The sequence below is a fragment of the Geotrypetes seraphini genome, chromosome 1, assembly GCF_902459505.1.
Source record: "Geotrypetes seraphini chromosome 1, aGeoSer1.1, whole genome shotgun sequence".
NCBI lineage: Eukaryota > Metazoa > Chordata > Amphibia > Gymnophiona > Dermophiidae > Geotrypetes > Geotrypetes seraphini.
The window spans coordinates 78,436,919-78,455,923 of record NC_047084.1 but is presented as its reverse complement, the minus strand read 5'-3'; positions in this window follow the sequence as shown (position 1 = coordinate 78,455,923).

Sequence of the window (19,005 nt, the reverse complement as noted above, 5' to 3'; positions counted from 1 at the left end):
TGAATTTACTCCCTTAAAGATCCTACAAGAGTATCCCATTTTTTTTTCTTAAAATCCGTCACGCTGCTGGCCTTTATCACCTGGAGTGGGAGTCTGTTCCAATGATCCACCACTCTTTCGGTGAAGAAGTACTTCTTGGAGTCGCCATGAAACTTCCCTCCCCTGATTTTCAGCGGATGCCCTCTGGTGGTCGAGGGTCCCATGAGCCAGAAGATATCAGTTTCTGACTCGATGCGTCCCGTGATGTATTTATACGTTTCAATCATATCTCCCCGTTCTCTTCTTTCCTCGAGTGAGTACAGTCGCAACTTCTTTAGTCTTTCTTCATACGGGAGATCCTTGAGCCCCATGACCATCCTGGTGGCCGTTCGCTGAACCGACTCGATCCTCAGCACGTCCTTTCGGTAGTGTGGTCTCCAAAACTGAACACAGTACTCCAAGTGTGGCCTCACCATGGTTCTGTACAACGGCATCATAACTTCAGGTCTCCTGCTGACGAAACTTCTGCGGATACACCCCAATATTTGTCTTGCCTTGGAGGAAGCCTTCTCCACTTGATTGGCAACTTTCATGTCTTCGCTAATGATCACTCCTAGATCGCGTTCCTCCGTGGTCCTAACCAAGGTCTCACCATTTAGTACATATGTTCTACGCGGGTTTCTCTTGCCCAAGTGCATTATCTTGCATTTTTTAGCATTGAAGCCTAGCTGCCAAGTATTTGACCATTGTTCCAGCAGCAGTAGGTCGTGTGTCATATTATCAGGTAATAAGCTTTTGCCTACTATGTTGCAAAGTTTGGCGTCGTCGGCGAACAGTGATACCCTTCCTCTAAGTCCTTGCATCATATCTCTTATGAATAAGTTGAATAGAATCGGGCCCAGGACCACTCCACTGATCACGTCCGACGCTTCAGATGGGGTACCATTCACCACCACCTTCTGAAGTCTGCCGCTCAGCCAATCCCCAATCCATGTAGTTAGAATGTCTCCTAATCCTATCGATTTTAGCTTGTTCAGTAATCTTCGATGAGGGACGCTATCAAATGCTTTGCTGAAGTCCAAATATACCACGTCCAGTGACTCTCCGGCGTCTAGTTGTCTAGTAACCCAGTCAAAAAAGCTAATCAGGTTAGATTGGCATGATCTACCCTGGGTGAACCCATGTTGGTGTGGATCACGTAGTTTTTCTTCGTCTAGGATTGTGTCAATATGCTGTTTGATCAGTGTTTCTATGAGTTTACACACTATAGACGTGAGACTCACTGGTCTGTAGTTTGCTGTCTCTGTCCTGCAGCCCTTTTTGTGGAGTGAGATTACATTGGCGGTTTTCCAGTCCAAGGGGACCCTTCCTGTGCTTAGGGAAAGATTGAAAAGAACAGATAATGGTTCTGCCAGGACTTCTCTTAACTCCCTGAGCATTCTGGGGTGTAGGTTATCCGGTCCCATGGCTTTGTTTACTTTGAGTCTTGATAGTTCGTTGTAGACGCTACTGGGCGTAAGTTCAAAATCTTGAAACGGGTCTTTCCGGTTATCTCCCGTCTGAAGCTGAGGACCATCTCCCGGTGCTTCATGAGTGAATACTGAACAGAAGTATTGATTTAGTAATTCTGCCTTCTCAGAGTCTGATTCTGCAAATTTACCGTCCGATTGCTTCAAGCGTACTATCCCATCTTTGTTTCTTTTCCTGTCACTGATATAGCTGAAGAAAGATTTATCCCCTTTCTTAATTTTCCGTGCTAGCTCTTCCTCCATTCGGAGTTTGGCCTCTCTGACTGCTGTTTTGACAGCTTTGGATCTGTCTAGATAGTCCTCTTTTGCCCCCTCTCTGCCTAAATGTTTGTAGGCGATTAAATGCGTCTTTTTTCTGTTTAACTAGTTCTGAAATTTCTTTACTGAACCATTAGGGTCTTTTGTTTCTCCTACGTTTACTTACTGTCTTTATGTATCGGTCTGTTGCTTCATGTAGTATGGACTTCAGGGACGACCACATATCCTCCACGTTGTCAGTTTGTGCTTGTTTATGTAGTTCCTGATGGACGAAATCTCCCATTCGGTTAAAGTCTGTGCCTCTAAAGTTGAGAACCCTTGTTGCTGTGCTTGTTTTTGGGAATCCTTTTCTGAGGTTGAGCCATACCATATTATGGTCGCTGGAGGCCAGTGTGTCACCTACCGAGACCTCAGTGACACTATTTCCGTTGGTGAGGACCAGGTCCAGTAACGCCTGGTCCCTGGTGGGTTCCAACACCAATTGCTTGAGACGTGCACCCTTTATGGAGTTTAATATTCTTTTGCTGCTACCCGTAGTCGCGGAGAGTGTGTTCCAATCTGCATCTGGCATGTTGAAGTCTCCTAGCATTACTGAGTCCCCGCGCAGTGTGATATTCTCTATGTCCTCAATTAATTCCATGTCTTTGTCCTCCTGTTGCCTGGGAGGTCTATATATCACACCAAGGTATAGACATTTTTCATTCCCTCTGGCCAGATTCACCCAGAGGGATTCCCCAGTGTATCTAACATCTGTGATTCTGGTGGTTTTGATGCTTTCCTTAGTGTATAGCGCTACTCCTCCTCCCAATTTACTCACTCGGTCGCAACGAAGTAGGTTGTACCCTGGTATAACCATATCCCACCCATGCGATTCCGTGAACCAGGTTTCAGATATCGCTATCACGTCAAGATCGGCGTTTGTTATTTCAGTCTCTAATTCTAGAATCTTATTGCCCAAGCTGTGTGCATTAATATACATAGCCCTCCATATCTGTGAAGAGTTTACCTTATTAGTTAGTGTGGCTCCTGAAAACTCAGTGATATTTCTCCCTGACTTATTGTGGGTATCATTGGTACTTACCTTAGACTTGGTAGTATGAGTTCGACTTGCCTCCTCAGGGTAATTTCTTACTGCTCTGGGATATAAGTATGTACCCTCCCCCAACTTACCTAGTTTAAAGCCCTATGGAGTAGGCGGGCCAGTCGATGTCCAAATACGTTTCTACCTCTTCTGGTTAGGTGGAGTCCATCTGGTCCTTGTAGTCCCTGGAGCGTCTCGCCGTGGTTTAGGAATCCAAAGTTCATTTCTATGCATCATTCTCGGAGCCATTCGTTAGTCCGTCAAATACGCTCTTCTCTGGCTCTGCCTTTGTCTCTCACTGGAAGGATTGACGAAAAGACCACCTGGGCTCCTATCTGCTTCAACTTCTTTCCCAGCACTCCAAAATCTCTGGGGATGTTCTCTGTGGTATTCCTAGCAGTGTCGTTTGTGCCTACATGAATGAGAAACATGGGAAAATGATCATTAGGTTTTAGAATTTTGTCTAGGTTAGTGGTAATATCCTGGATCCTGGCTCCAGGGAGACAGCAGACCTCTCGTGACTGCAAATTAGGCCTGCAAATTGGTCCCTCGGTGCCCCTTAGCATGGAGTCACCAATAACTACCACTCTTCGTTCTTTCCGAGGGGGCCGGTCTAGGTGCTCTTGATTTGACGTTGTCAGCTGGGTATCTTCATGAGTCTCTTCTGCTATTTCCTCGGTGCTTCCATCCTGTAAGATCTGATATCTGTTTCTTAGAGTTAGCTGTGGTATTGATGAACAGCTATCCTGTTGAAGAGAAAAAGAAGAAGAAGAGAGTGAGAATGAGGTGGGTTTGTTTCGCTTGCCTGTAGAGGAGGTTACCAATTGCCAGGGGCCAGCATCTCTAATCATCTCCTGTACTCCAATCGTTGTGTTTAGTGCTGTAGGTTTGGGCGTGTCGAGGATGGACCTGTCGTGGGTTCTCTCTGTGATGTGTGACAGTTCCAGGATGGCGTCGTCGATGAAGACCTCATCATCCCTTATGCTCCTCAGGCGCGCTACCTCCTCCCTGAGGCTCAGTAGTTCCTGCAAGATATCCTCGCCTAGGTTTCCCAGCTCCTCTGTCTGCGTAGAGACTGTATTGCTCTTTGAGAGGGGGGGGGGGGAAGGTCTCGGTCTGCACTGACGTCATTAGAATGGAGATTTTATGCTGTATATTACATAAACATTTTATGCAGTAAAATGGCATGCACAAGGCAGACCAATTTTACAGAAGCATTACTATTATAGTTTATTTATTTATATATCACTTATATCCTAGATGGTTTTTACATCTGGCTACTTTATTATATTTCCCTTCTGTCTTGGTGGGTTCAAGAGGAATAAGTGACTTGCTCAGAGTCATAAGGAGCAATGAAGGATTTGAACCCACAACCTGAGGATACTGCGGATGTAGCACTAAACACTGCACCACATATACTCAGATATTAAACCACATGTCAGTTCAAAAGCCAAGCTTATATCCTCTTCATTTATAAGCAGTCATTTCTCTAGGATAAATTTGTGGGATTTGAACCCATGACCTGTGGAAGATGGAAACAGTGCCTTTAACCACTGAGTCACATGCACTTCCTTTTAGGCAGTTGTTCCTGTTATGTGAGATGATATCTTAGGAGATCACAGCCATCACAGGGTAAAAATAAGTTTCCCTCCGGACCCTAGAAAGGGCAGAGTGCAAATGTAAATAGCAAAGTCCACAACCCATAGTCTCTTATGAGACCAAAAAAAAGTTGTTGGGGAACTAGGGGGTGAGGGTTGTGTGGATTTGGACTCATGACCTGTGGCGGATGGAAGAAATGCTTTTAACCACTAAGCCTCAGGAGTTTCTTGTTAGGCATGAGTTCCTATTATTTTTTTAGTGACATTCTGCCATCTAGGTGCATACTGATGACATCACAATGATATCAAGATTGTGCATCAGACATGTCTACTTTCTCTGAGCCACAGCCATTGTGAGTAAGGTTTCTCGTCTTATTTTCTTAAACTTCGGGAATGAGGTTTAGTATGCAATACATATTATCATGTGCTTTGCTTGAGTAATGCATTATTAAACATCTTTTTCCATTATTATTAAAGAGGTCCCCTTTATCCCCAAAAATAGAAGCCACATTCACCTATATATGGATGCTTCCACCTAACTCGCACCCAACTCATGTCCAAAAGTAGACGTGGTTGTAGACACATTAGGATGTTGAGTGGCATACAGTTCTGTAAATGGACATCCATATTTAAAACCACGCCCACACCTATCCATTAGGTGCTGCTTTTTCTGATGGACATCTACAAAATTCTGGACACCTATTTTGTGAATTGCGCATAGCCTTTGGATGTCTAACTTTCAATTATTGCTTGTTAAAGTCGTTAATTGGGCTTATTATCCAATTTATTTGGACACCTAAGTTGCTGGTCATCCACAGAATTCGCTCCTCAATGCATCTTTATGCAAAGCCTTTACAAATTGTTTTATCAGGCCTAGCTTTATATGTAGTGGTGGTAGTATGATTCTGTCTCGTGCTACCAAAGGTTCATTCTTCCAACCACCATATACAGGTATTCCCTCAGAGGCCAATGTTCGTGTTTGGTTCTACTATCCCATACACAAAAAAGACTCCAAAAAAGACTGCCGGAGGAACTTCAAAAGACACAAACGTTAAGGCAGTTAATAAGTCAATGGGTTCTGAGAGTGGAATTCTGGAGATAAGCAATAAATACACTATTTTATATATAAAATTTTTTATGTGAAGCGGGGTATCCTCAGTGTGAGAGGTCAGCGAAGGGAGGAAAACCTCCAGCGCAATGAACAAGGTGAGAGCTAGCAAGCCCCTACCAGCACACCATCATCGGATACCTCACGCGTGCTCAAACTGAATGGTGAGAATCAATGTGATAAATAAATCAATAATTATAATGGCCACACAGTGAAATCAAACAGAAAACCACTCTGAGAACCACCCAGCCAGCTCCCCAGAAGAACTGACTTAGCTTGAATTAGATGAAACAGGTGTAACAGGAACATCCACATCCAGGGAATCGCTAAAATCAAAGATCCCCTGTCGCCGGGTTTTCATTGTTTTCATCTAATTAAAGCTAAGTCTGAGTTCTTCTGGGGAGTTGGCTGGGTGGTTCTCAGAGTGGTTTTCTGTTTGATTTCACAGTGTGGCCATTATAATTATTGATTTATTTATCACATTGATTCTCACCATTCAGTTTGAGCACGCGTGAGGTATCCGATGATGGTGTGCTGGTAGGAGATTGCTAGCTCTCACCTTGTTGTTCATTGCGCTGGAGGTTTTCCTCCCTTCGCTGACCTCTCACACTGAGGATACCCCACTTCACATAAGAAATTTTATATATAAAATAGTGTATTTATTGCTTGCTGTTCACACTACTGTTTATCTCCAGAATTCCACTCTCAGAACCCATTGACTTATTAACTGCCTTAACGTTTGTGTCTACTATCCAATAGGCATAAAAAGCAAGGATACTTTGTGTAGCCACCATATCTAAGAAATTAGAACTGATGTGATCTATCCAAAGCAATTTTCTGAAACAGCGCTCCAAATAAACCCAAGAACAAGTTAAAAAACCCAAGGCACCAAGAAAACAATTTTTTTTTGTTGGTCTGTGTAATCTTTATTTAATTCCCGTACTTCATGTAGGACTCAGCAACGATCAATCTGGAGTTTGGAGCACATATTTAACTTTTTAAAATTTTACTTACCTTACTATTAATTTTGTAGTTCCATTTTGTACTTGATTTTTACTTCAAGCTAATGTTATTCTTATTTTTTAAAAAAAATATTATATTACCTTAACAATATGCAAACCCCATATTTGCTTATGCCACTGCGGTATATCAAGTGTTAAATAAACTTGGAAACTTTTGTTCATAAAAAAATGACAGAGTTGCTCCATGCAATTTTCCTATTTACCTTCAGTAAAACTAAGAGTTTTGTAGGACAAATTCCTAGTATAATACTGCCTTTAAAATGCAGATTTGAATGAAAAGCCAACACAGAAAGTGGGGATTTGTACTAATTCCATCCTATTATAGTGAGGATTTAGACTACTGCCATAATACTAGGTTCCTCTCTCTGATGTTCTTTAACATTGAGATTAATGTCTTAAAGCCGGCATGTATCCATATAAAAATAATCCTTGTTCTTAACTACACAGTCTTTGTTCTGCACCCTTTTTATGAAAGAAAGAACAGTATTCCAATGTACGGTACCCAATTTTCCTACGCATCACGTGATCCTCAACGCCTGCACTACAGCCATGGCCTCACACTGATTCAAAAATGCCTTCCACACAGGTCAACAGTATTTTCTTTTAGAAAACAATTAATAGCCTTCCTGTTTCAACTGACTTTCTGTTAAATAGGGCTGTGATAGAAAAGGTTTACAATATGCCATGTTTGGGGTTTTTTATTATGATGGATGTTATATTGTAAACGGCCCAGAACTAAGGCCAGTACTGGGCAGACTTGCACGGTCTGTGTCCCGTATATGGCCATTCTGTTGAGGACGGGCTGGGGAGGGCTGGGATGGTTAAGATGGGCTGGAGTGAGCTTTGACGGAGACTCCAGTAGATAGAACCTAAGCACACTACAGGGCAGAGCTCTGGGTCTCTGGCCCAGAAATATCTAAGAAAAAGGATCATTTAAATTAAATGATTAATTTTTAGAGCGTGTACAGTTGGGCAGGCTGGATGGACCATTTGGGTCTTTATTTGCCATCATGTACTATGTTACTGTAGATGTAGTGGACTATAAATTTAACATAACATAACATCCACTAACGCCAAGATCTATTTACTCTCCACTAATTAAATCATTAAGCACCCTTTACAGATGAAAGAAAAAGCCTCAGGTCTTGGGTGAGCCAATCACTTACAACTGTACCCCACCACTGACATAATTGGCATAAAAAATTTTCATCTATACAGGTAACATAAATATCACTCAATAATTTCATTTTCCTGCATATAATAATATCATAATATATCCTAATATACAATACAAATAAAGAATAAAGGTACCCAAATATCACTATCAATATTTATTCCCCTTCCTCCAACCCCCCACCCCCCTAGTAATATGTGGATTATCTTTTGTTCTTTCATTTGTATGACACTGTTTTTGATTAAAAATCAATAAAGAATTAAAAAAAAAATTCATCAAATGGGTATGGTTAATTTCAAAAGGAGAAAGAAAATAGTTTTAACATCAATCAACCACAAAGACAAAACAATACCACTGGCCCTTCGATATATAGTCAACATTTCATGGGCGAACCACTTCTTAAGGACTGCTGGACTTTAGTGATTATTAATTGTTGTACACGCTTGACTCTTCTCCCAAAACATAACATTTGTATAACACATCACCCTTCAGATCTATGTGGTTTAACAACAGTAAAGTACTGCTACAACAAAGAATGAAATACATTTTCAATCTTTCAAAAATGTCCTAAATAAATACGTTTTTAATAGTTTCCTAAAATTTTGATATGATGTAAATGTAGAGAATAATTGACGAAAATCAGAATCCCAAGTAGCTGCTTGAAATGACAGTAGTCGATTATGATATCTTTTATAGCGGCAACTTTTGGGCGAAGGAAAATTAAAAAGGGAAGCTATCTGAGTAGAATATCTATGATGAGAAAAATAAATAAATAAATAAACAAGGCTAGGGATACTGGCCACTGAAGTTCCACATGTGTCATATAAGTGGTCTAATACAATATTCCCCATGCATATCCATCATGCATATCCATCATGCTTAATGCCTTTTAAACTAATTGGTCAATATTCAAATGATGTGGCCAGTGTGTTTTAATAAACAGAGGCCGTGATATTCAAATCTATGCCATTTATTCAGTGTCACAAGCCAGATAGTGTGCCTCTCTAAATAAACAGGGTGGGTCAAAAGTAGGTATACCGTATTTATTCATCATTTCATTTTACAGGTGTCATGAATAACATTCATGTGAAGTTTTTGTATCAGTTGCATCATTTCACTTTTACTTGTTTATTACTTAGTAGTGCATTAGGACCTGGGTTGGCCACTATTGGAAGCAGGATACTGGGCTTGATGGACATTGTTCTTATGTAAGTCAAGTATAGAATAATCAAGCCATTGTGACATCACTGATGAGGCTGGCTCTCAGGCATTGGTGGAATGAGACATCACAATCTCAGCTTTGGAATGTTACTACTCTTTGGGTTTCTGCCTAGCCACTTTTGGAAACATCATATCTGCCTGGCCACTTTTGGAAACAGGATACTGGGCTTGATGGACTTTTGGTCTGTCCCAATATGACAATTCTTATGCTCTTATCTATTATGCCTATTCAATACCTATACAATAAAAATAAATAATGAATAAATACTGTATACCTACTTCTGGCACATTCTCAGCAGTGAATACCACTAATTCTACAAATATTGGTGATAGCTAGGTGGAACAACTGCTCGTGCCTACTACTTATAGGGAATTCAGGAAATGCCTAAAAACACATCTGTTCCTGAAGTACTTAGGTAACTGACCTATACAATCTTAGTCCTCAACAAACGATCTTTAGAACTGTTATTCACTAACTCTGAACTTTGTTCATTCCACTCAATCTGTAATATCTTTTAATCATTGTAAACCGCATAGAACTTCACGGTCCTGCAGTATATAAACTGTTGTTATTATTATTATTAAGTTAGGACAGTCATTTAGCTTGCCTAACTTTATCTACACAAAAATTTGGATGTGGCTGAATATTACCAATCTATAGCAATGGTCTCCAACGTTTTTCATGTAAAGGGCCACAATGTGAATATAAGAAAGCTCTGAGGGCCACCAAAATATTTCAAGCCTATACTAGTTAAATATATCATTGAAAATTCTGTTTTCATCATGCATCTTCTAAGTTTTAGCAAACCTTTGTCATGGTTTCCACAGTTCTCTGAACGCAAGTTTCATGGTTTCTCTAGCTTTGTCACACCATTGCAGTCGCATGCATCTAAATGTGAATCCTGACCTTTTACCTCTTCTACATATACATACATATGATGCATATGATGCAGGCATAGTAGGTCCTACACCTGCACTATGCTGTCCTTCATCCGAGCCCAATCTAAGGCAATCCTTTTTTAAGACATTTAATGAACTATCCAAGAGGGCAAGATTGAACTTAATGAATCTGAAGGACTTGAGTAACATTTCAGCCAACTGTTTGAGGGCTACAAACAGGGAATGCATGTGGCCCTGGGGCCACAGGTTAGAGACTACTGATCTATAGAGATAGGTGGAACTCCCACTATCTTTGTTATTCTGGCCTGGCACTATCTGGATAGTGCCTGTGAATATCAAGCCCAAAGATTTCTTGCATGATGACCTTACATGATTTGTTCATATAAGAACAAATGGATACATCATAAGAACATAAGAATAGCCTTACTGGGTCAGACCAATGGTCCATCAAACCCAGTAGCCCATCTTCATGGTAGCCAATCCAGGTCCCCAGTACCTGACCAAAACCCAAAGAGTAACAACATTCCATTCAGAATCCTAAAGAATAGCAAGATTCTGGAATCCCAAAGAGTAACAAAAGATTCCGGAACCCCAAAGAGTAGCAACATTCCATGCTACCAATCCAGGGCAAGCAGTGGCTTCTCCCATGTCTTTCTCAATAACAGACTATGGGCTTTTCCTTCTTTTTAAAAATCTGAAGGCCACACAGGAACTGACACACATCCTTCTTGCTTGTTCTCTAAAGGCTACTTTCTTAAAATTAGCAAAAAATACAGAACACTTCTCTACATTGCCTTTCCTATAGAAAACAATAACAGTAATGCAGGGGAAATAGGAGGCAGGCTGGAGTAACTCATGCTTTTAATTATAATAAATATAGTCTGGGTAAAGTTCTTAGGGAGGCAAATATAAGCTACACAAATAGATAGGTGAAGAGTCACGTGTGGGTGGGAAGAGAGGCAGAGAAGAGCCTGAGAGTAGCATATATAGGCATGTTCAATCTCCTTGTATGCCCAAATATAAGTTGGGGGGGGGGCTAAAAGCCATTAAGCAGGTAATTCTATAACTGGGTGCCCACGTTTTAATGCCACTTGTGTGTGTGTGCAAATGTGCAGAATACCTGAAATCTCATGTATGCATGAAATGGCAGCAGAAGAGTTACACACTCTATAAGGGTGTGCATCCCTGTTCCCTCCTCGAGGGCCGCAATCCAGTTGGGTTTTCAGGATTTCCCCAATGAATATGCATTGAAAGCAGTGCATGCACATAGATTTCATGCATATTCATTGGGGAAATCCTGAAAACCCGACTGGATTAAGGCCCTGTCACAATCCTAGCCCTGAAGCTTGTCTTGTGCCAGGTTTTAGTACTGGTAAAGCTAGCCCAATTGTACAAAAGGCTAACCAGGGAGATAGGGTTGTAGGCAGGAGAACGGAAATTCCTACATTCCCCTTTAAAGCTGAACTAAAGGATCTCCAGGGAGGAGAGGTTGGTGAGAGAAACAGCTTAGAACAGCCTGCTAGGAATTCACCTCCCCCTGTACACCTCCAGCTGAAGGAGATAATTGGAAAACCCAGGAAAGCTAAGCAAATAGTGCTGGCTGCTCCTCCCCCGCTGAGAGCAGGGCGTGCTCACCTCAGCTCTTTAGAAGCTGCTCTGCGAAAGAGAAAAACAGTTCACCCTGGGACAGCCCAAGGAGAGGTCTCTCCTGGCTGTTCTCCTGAATATCAGGACGTGGAGATGCAGGAGAGTGATACTGACCCTTTTGCCCATGGACTGCTCAGCAACAGATGGACTGCCTGAAGACATTCTGATGGAAGAGAATTAAGTGGCAGGGCCAGGTAGTTGTGGGGAGTATTATCTATGTTTCTATATTGCTCAGAAACTGGGGATATTGTAAGTTACATGGGACTTGTGCTGACCTGCTGAGTTCAAGCAGGAAAGAGAAAAAAAAAACACGTTTTTTTTTTTCCTAAACTTAAAGGGTGCTGAAACCATGAAGTTTACTTTAATTTGTGCTGTTAGGTGGTGAGTGAGGGAAGTATTGTATGGGGAGAATCCACTTTACATACTGGTTGGGATTGTGGGGCCATTTGTGGCATTCTGTACTTCAGAAAGTTTAATCAGTGGATTCACTTACTCCCCTCCCCCCATCAACAGTTTGAACTGATTGGGGCCAAGCCTGCTCAACTTTAAGGCTTGAAAACAGCACTGTAAGAAGTGCAAGCAGCAGTGCTGCAGAACTGTCTGAGGTTAGGACAGCAGCAGTTTGGGATTGAGTTCCCAGCCTTTGAAGGCAATTGTATATCTAAGTAGTTTATCTCACTTACCTGTATCAAGGTGAGAGCTGAAGCTTCACTGTTTTGATCAGCTCTATTGTTTTTGTTTGTGGATTTATTTTGTAGTTTTGGGAGTCAGGACTGGATGCAAGTAATCTCCCAACTACACCCCACAATAAACCGATTATGATATGAACTGAGAACTGACCTTTTTTCATTTTGTTTCATATAGTGAGAGTGACTCTAATCCAGCAGGACTTCCCTACTTTACGGGAAGCACGACCGGGAAGCGCTATCGTGAGCGGAGGACTGGCCTAGTGAAGCCACAGGTACCGGCTCCGCTACAGCCCTCTAGGAGGGACTTTGAGAACCTCTGCTCTAAGCTGAGCAGGAGTCCTCCACCTACAGTCCTGCCAGTGAGGGGTGCTGTTCCACAGTCACATTTTCAATAGTGAGGGACTTGCAAGCTCTGCAGGACTTCAGGGAATCTGCCATTACCTAGTGCAGGGATCTCAAAGTCCCTCCTTGAGGGCCGCAATCCAGTCGGGTTTTCAAGATTTCCCCAATGAATATGCATTGAAAGCAGTGCATGCACATAGATCTCATGCATATTCATTGGGGAAATCCTGAAAACCCGACTAGATTACGGCCCTCTAGGAGGGACTTTGAGACCCCTGGCTTAGAGGGAACAGTGGTGTCATAAGTGGCATAGCACCTAACTGCAAATGGGGTATTTACATGGGCACAGCAGGGGTGGGGCATAGGAGTCGCTGGCACATATGTGTCACTCATAGAATACTGTAAGATATAAAACATAACATACATAGTAAATGATAGCAGATAAAGGACCTGAACGTAGGGTTACCAGATTTTACGATCGTAAAATCCGGATCCGTGTCCCACCCAGTTCTACCCAAACCTGTCCTGTTCTGCCCCAGCCCTGCTCCCAACCTCTTCTCGGAGCTGTGTCGGGAGGGCATCTGCACAATGCGCAGATGTGATGCAATGATGTCACACGCCTGCGCGCAGGCGAGTGACATCACCGCACTGCATCTGCGCATGTGCAGATGCCCTACCAACGTGGTCCCGAGCTGTAAGCTTTTCAAAACTTGGACAAAGTGCTGGGTTTTGAAAAGCCATCTAGATGCCTGGACAGTCCTCTAAAAGGAGGATATGCCGGGTAAATCCAGACATCTGGTAACCCTACCGGAACGGTCCATCCAGTCTGCCCAATTCTCATTATACAGTATATTCTTGGTTGTCTTTTCTTTAATATTTCTGGTGAATAGACCATAGAAGTCCACCAGGTACTGTCTTTAGTTTCCCACTGCTGAAGTGCCTACCAGCGCACGTTCTTGTTCAGCAGAAACTTGTCTAACTTTGTCTTGAATCCTTGGAGGGTGTTTAACCCCTATAACAGCCTCTGGAAGAGCGTTCCAGCTTTCTATCACTCTCTGGGTGAAGAAGACTGAAGCTGAGGGGGGACAGGTCCAGGACGAATATCAGGAAGTTCTGTTTCACACAGCGAGTGGTGGACACCTGGAATGCTCTCCCAGAGGAAGTAATTGCAGAATCCGTTCTAGGATTTAAGGGTAAACTAGATGCACATCTCCTTAAGAGTCCTTGTCCCCACTTTATAAGCAAAATAAATCAAACGTGATGCTTTTTCCCTGGAAGGATAATCTAAAACTAAATTTTCCAATTACTATCAAGGGTTTTCCCTTACAACCCTAATACCACCAGATCCTCCCACAAATTAAAACTATCCTTCCCCTCGCTAAAACGCATTTCCCACACAAGAAAGCTAGGGACCTCCCTCCACTTCAAAATCACTGAGCTCTGGAACAACCTTACCTCCCCTCTTCGGAACTTGAGCTCTCCTTAAGAGTGGCATAGAGTGATACAGGTAAGGGTAAATTAGATGCACATCTCCCTTGAGAAGCATACGGTTATATGGGGGCTAAAACTATGCCAGGGTACACCTGTCGGGGCCACCGGACTTGATGGACCCAGGGTCTGATCCGGAGATGGCAATTCTTATGTTCTTATGATAGGAGCTCCAGTGACAGGATGGTTATGATTGGCTGTAGTGGCCCACTACAAGAAGAGAATGAAAGACCTGAATATGTATACTCTAGAAGAGAGGAGGGGCAGGGGAGATATGATATAGACATTTAAATACTTGAAAGGAATTAATATAGAAACAGATCTTTTTCAGAGTAAGAAAAATGGTAAAACTAGAGGGCATGAATTGAGGTTGCGGGGCAGCAGACTTAGGAGTAATGTTAGGAAATTCTTATTCATGGAGAAGGTGGTGGATGACTGGCCCACTACAGCCAATCATAACCATCCTGTCACTGGAGCTCCTATCATAAGAACATAAGAATTGCCATCTCCGGATCAGACCTTGGGTCCATCAAGTCCAGTGGCCCCGACAGATGTACCCTGGCATAGTTTTAGCCCCCATATAACCGTATGCTTCTCAAGGGAGATGTGCATCTAATTTACCCTTACCTGTATCACTCTATGCCACTCTTAAGGAGATGTGCATAAGAATATTGAGAGAATTAGCGCAAAGACATTGAGAAACAAAGCGAATTTGACGAAGCCTAAAAAAAGAGGATTTAACAATGCTACTGATGTGGTCATGAAAGGATAGTTTGTGATCAAAAATAATCCCTAGAATCTTAATATTATCTAATCTAATCCTTAGTTTTGTATACCGCATCATCTCCACGTTCGTAGAGCTCGACGCGGTATACAGTAAGAGAAATAGGAAGGAACTACAACAGAGGGTTAGAGGTAGAAGTGTGAAGAAAATTTACAGGACTTGGGATGCCACGATATAAGAGTTTCCTTGATTCCTAAGTATTTAAATGTCTATATCATATCTCCCCTGCCCCTCCTCTCTTCTAGAGTATACATATTCAGGTCTTTCATTCTCTTCTTGTAGTGGGCCACTACAGCCAATCATAACCATCCTGTCACTGGAGCTCCTATCATAAGAACATAAGAATTGCCATCTCCGGATCAGACCCTGGGTCCATCAAGTCCGGTGGCCCCGACAGATGTACCCTGGCATAGTTTTAGCCCCCATATAACCGTATGCTTCTCAAGGGAGATGTGCATCTAATTTACCCTTACCTGTATCACTCTATGCCACTCTTAAGGAGAGCTCAAGTTCCGAAGAGGGGAGGTAAGGTTGTTCCAGAGCTCAGTGATTTTGAAGTGGAGGGAGGTCCCTAGCTTTCTTGTGTGGGAAATGCCTTTTAGCGAGGGGAAGGATAGTTTTAATTTGTGGGAGGATCTGGTGGTATTAGGGTTGTAAGGGAAAACCCTTGATAGTAATTGGAAAATTTAGTTTTAGATTATCCTTCCAGGGAAAAAGCATCACGTTTGATTTATTTTGCTTATAAAGTGGGGACAAGGACTGTCCGGTCCCTGAATTATATTGCTGATAATAGGCACTGGACCTATGAAAAGGGAACCTGATAAGTGTCGGTGAAAAGCAGTTTTTGTTTTGGATTCTCTTTTTCCTTATAATAAACCCAGTGACATTTTGTTTGAACTGAATCCAATGTCCAGGTTTTCCCTTCACCGACCACATAAAGGACGCACAAAAATCTTACTTGTGGTCCGAGCCGGGTTTTCCCACTTGCTCTGGGGCCTGGCCCGGCCCCATTATATACTTACAAACTATGTCCACGCTTCACCAAAACTCTGCTCCTGTGCATACCATCAGCAAAGTATGTCCCACCATTGTGGGTACTTCTACACTGGTCGTTATTCTATAAAGAGACCATTTGCATGCATATATGACCATAAATATACAAAAATGACTTTTTGAAATTGTCCAGGGAAAGTCCACGTTGGGATTTTTTGAGTCTTTTGTAAAATGTATATAGGACCACAGGAAATACATGCATATGCCCCTACATGTGCAACAGGAACAAGTATTTTGTAAAAGTACATGTAAAAATAAAAAGAAAGAGCAGAATTACTCGGGCCCCTGATTTTCACCACTTGCACATGACAGCACCAGCACTTACTCATATGAGAACTGTGATCCTGAAAATCATAATGTATTTCCATGCTTTGTTATGTATGTAAACTTGTAACCCATTCTGAGCTCTCCTGGGAGGATGGGATATAAAACTAAAGAAATAAATATAAATCAAACATAGGAGCCAAGCTAATTTTTTTACATTTTAAAGGGAAAAGGATCAGGACTTAGATACCGCCTTTTTGTAGTTTGACAACCACACCCAAAGCGGTTTGCACAGGTACTTCAAGCATTTTCTCTATCTGTCCCGGTGGGCTCACATTCTATCTAATGTACCTGGGGCAGTGGAGGATTAAGCGACATGAGGAGTCACAAGGAGCAACATGGGGTTTGAACCCAGAACCTCAGGGTGCTAAGGCTGTAGTTCTAACCACTACACAACATTTAAAACGCCAGAGGGCCTGATAGCTTAAACATCTCTCAATTTTTGGAATCATCTAAAGATTATATAGCTAAGAGAGCGACACTGCTGGTTACTTTTAGAACCGAATTGGAAAAGCAAGCTATACTAAAACTTTATTTTGCAAATCAAAAAGGCCTTGTTTTGTGGACAGCAACTGAATGTATTCCAAGATGTTTCAAAGTAGACACAATATAGGAGAAGGCGGTTCTTGCAGCTTAAGGCTCGTGTCTTAGCTGTGGGAGCTTTATTTTTTTCTTAAATTCCCATGTAAGTGTCTGGTGACTTAGAACAATAAGTTTGTTTTTGTTGATCCAACTCAATTGGAAAATTTTCAAGACAAATCCTATATAATACAACCCTAAGTGCACATGTGCACTTAGGATTTCGTGTTCCCTGCCGCTGTGGTGTGTGATCCGTGGCCGCCAACCCGGCGGCAGGGAACATTCTGGCCACTCCCCTCCTCCCACCCTCACTCACCATGGAAGTCAGGCAAGCTCTCTCCCTGCCCGCGTCCTCGGCAGGGAACACACCTCCCGCCCTCACTCACCGCTGCTGCTGATCCTCCTCTAAAGAACAGCCTGCGATGGTGGCCGGCTTTAGTGAACCTCGCAGGCCACTCTCCAACCTCGGTAGCACGTTCCCTCTGAGGCATGGGATTGCGTCAGAGGGAACGTGCTACTGAGGTTGGAGAGCGGCCTGCAAGGTTCGCTAAAGCCAGCCACCATCGCAGGCTGCTCTTTAGAGGAGGATCAGCAGCAGTGGCGGCGGGGATCGTGAGAGGAGCCGCCGCCGGCACTTTTAAACAAAAAAACCTTCAGCCGCAGCAGGCCAGCCCGCGGGAAGGGAAGGGGGAGGGGCCGAACGGAGCAGGCCAGATCGTGTTAGGAGAAGGGAAGGGCCGAACAGAGCAGGACAGCTCACGGTATGAGAAGGGAATGGGGGGTGGGTGGGGGAAAATGCTGCTACTGCTTCACAGGGACCTGGAGGGGAAGGAAAATACCGCTGCTGCTTCTGCAAAGGAAAGTGGGGGGGAGGGGGAATAGAGACAGAAAGAAATACAGATAGACAAAGGAGGCCAGGGAGAGAGACAGACAGAAATAAAGACAGACAGGGAACCAGAGAGACAGACAGAAAGAAAGAAAGACAGACAGACAGACAAAGGGTGCCAGGGAGAGAGAGAGAGAAAAATAGCAGGAGAGAGAGAGACAGAAAGAAAGGAAGAAAGAGACAGGAGCAGGGAGAGAGACATAAATAAAGTCAGACAGGCATATATTCTAGCACCCGTTAATGTAACGGGCTTAAACACTAGTCTGTAAATAATTCTCCTGAAAACAGTGATGAGGTTGAGAATCAGTGAAGTAGCACAGTATAAACTTAACCTTTTCCTATCGTGTGTCCCGGATGACGGGACATTCCAAAAATGTCGTTGCCATCGTATGTCCCATACTAATAAAGAGCCAGGAACACAAAATATTTGAATTTACAGACTTATGACTTATTTACATTATCTTTACAATAGCCGTAAATGATAATGGTGAATAATACAAAACTTTGCTAAAATAATTACGATTGGAACCAGCGTAACATAAAATGTATTACAATAGGAAAAGGTTAACCTGATTATGGGGTCCTTTTACTAAGGTGCGCTGTTTTAGTGCACGCTAAATAAAAGCTAAGGCGTCCATCAAATATAATGGACAAGCTAGCGCACCTTAGTAAAAAGACCCCTATATGAGGATTATCTTTTTTTATTTATGTGACTCCTCTTGGGGGGGAAATCAGTCCCTATAACGTGGACTTGATAATGCTTAATTGGCTATAATTACTTTGTTTTGAACATTTTTGTACTTCTTGAATTCATTCTCTAATGCCAGAGAGCTAAGCCCAATTGCCCTTTAAATCACTTCTCTAAAGCCCTGGCAGAGACATTTTGCCGTGGAGGAAGCGCAAAAAGCAGACAAGGAAATGTAGAAATAAACATCTGCTCCTGGACCGCCCAAAACACACTCCCCTCTGAATCTGTGAAGTCTGTGCAATTACACACATAGGCCCCAGATTCTATAAACGGCGCCTGAAGTTAGGCACCTAGATCAGTGCGCCTAGCTGATCTAGGCGCCTAACTTAATTTTCTTGATTGGCGCCATTAATTGGAAAGTGCCATTAAAAACAATTTAAAAACCATTATAAAAATGTAATTAGCTGTAGGCACCTACCACATTGACGCAGGCGTCTACTGAGGTACCCATCAACATGTAGGCGTAGTTAAGGGTGGATTTGGGGTATGATTTGATTTAGATGCTATTAGATGTCTCACTTAGGGGCTCTTATTTAGGCCAAGAAAACCCTGGCCTATATGGGAGTGCGCCTAAGGTTTCCACGCCTACTGGTGC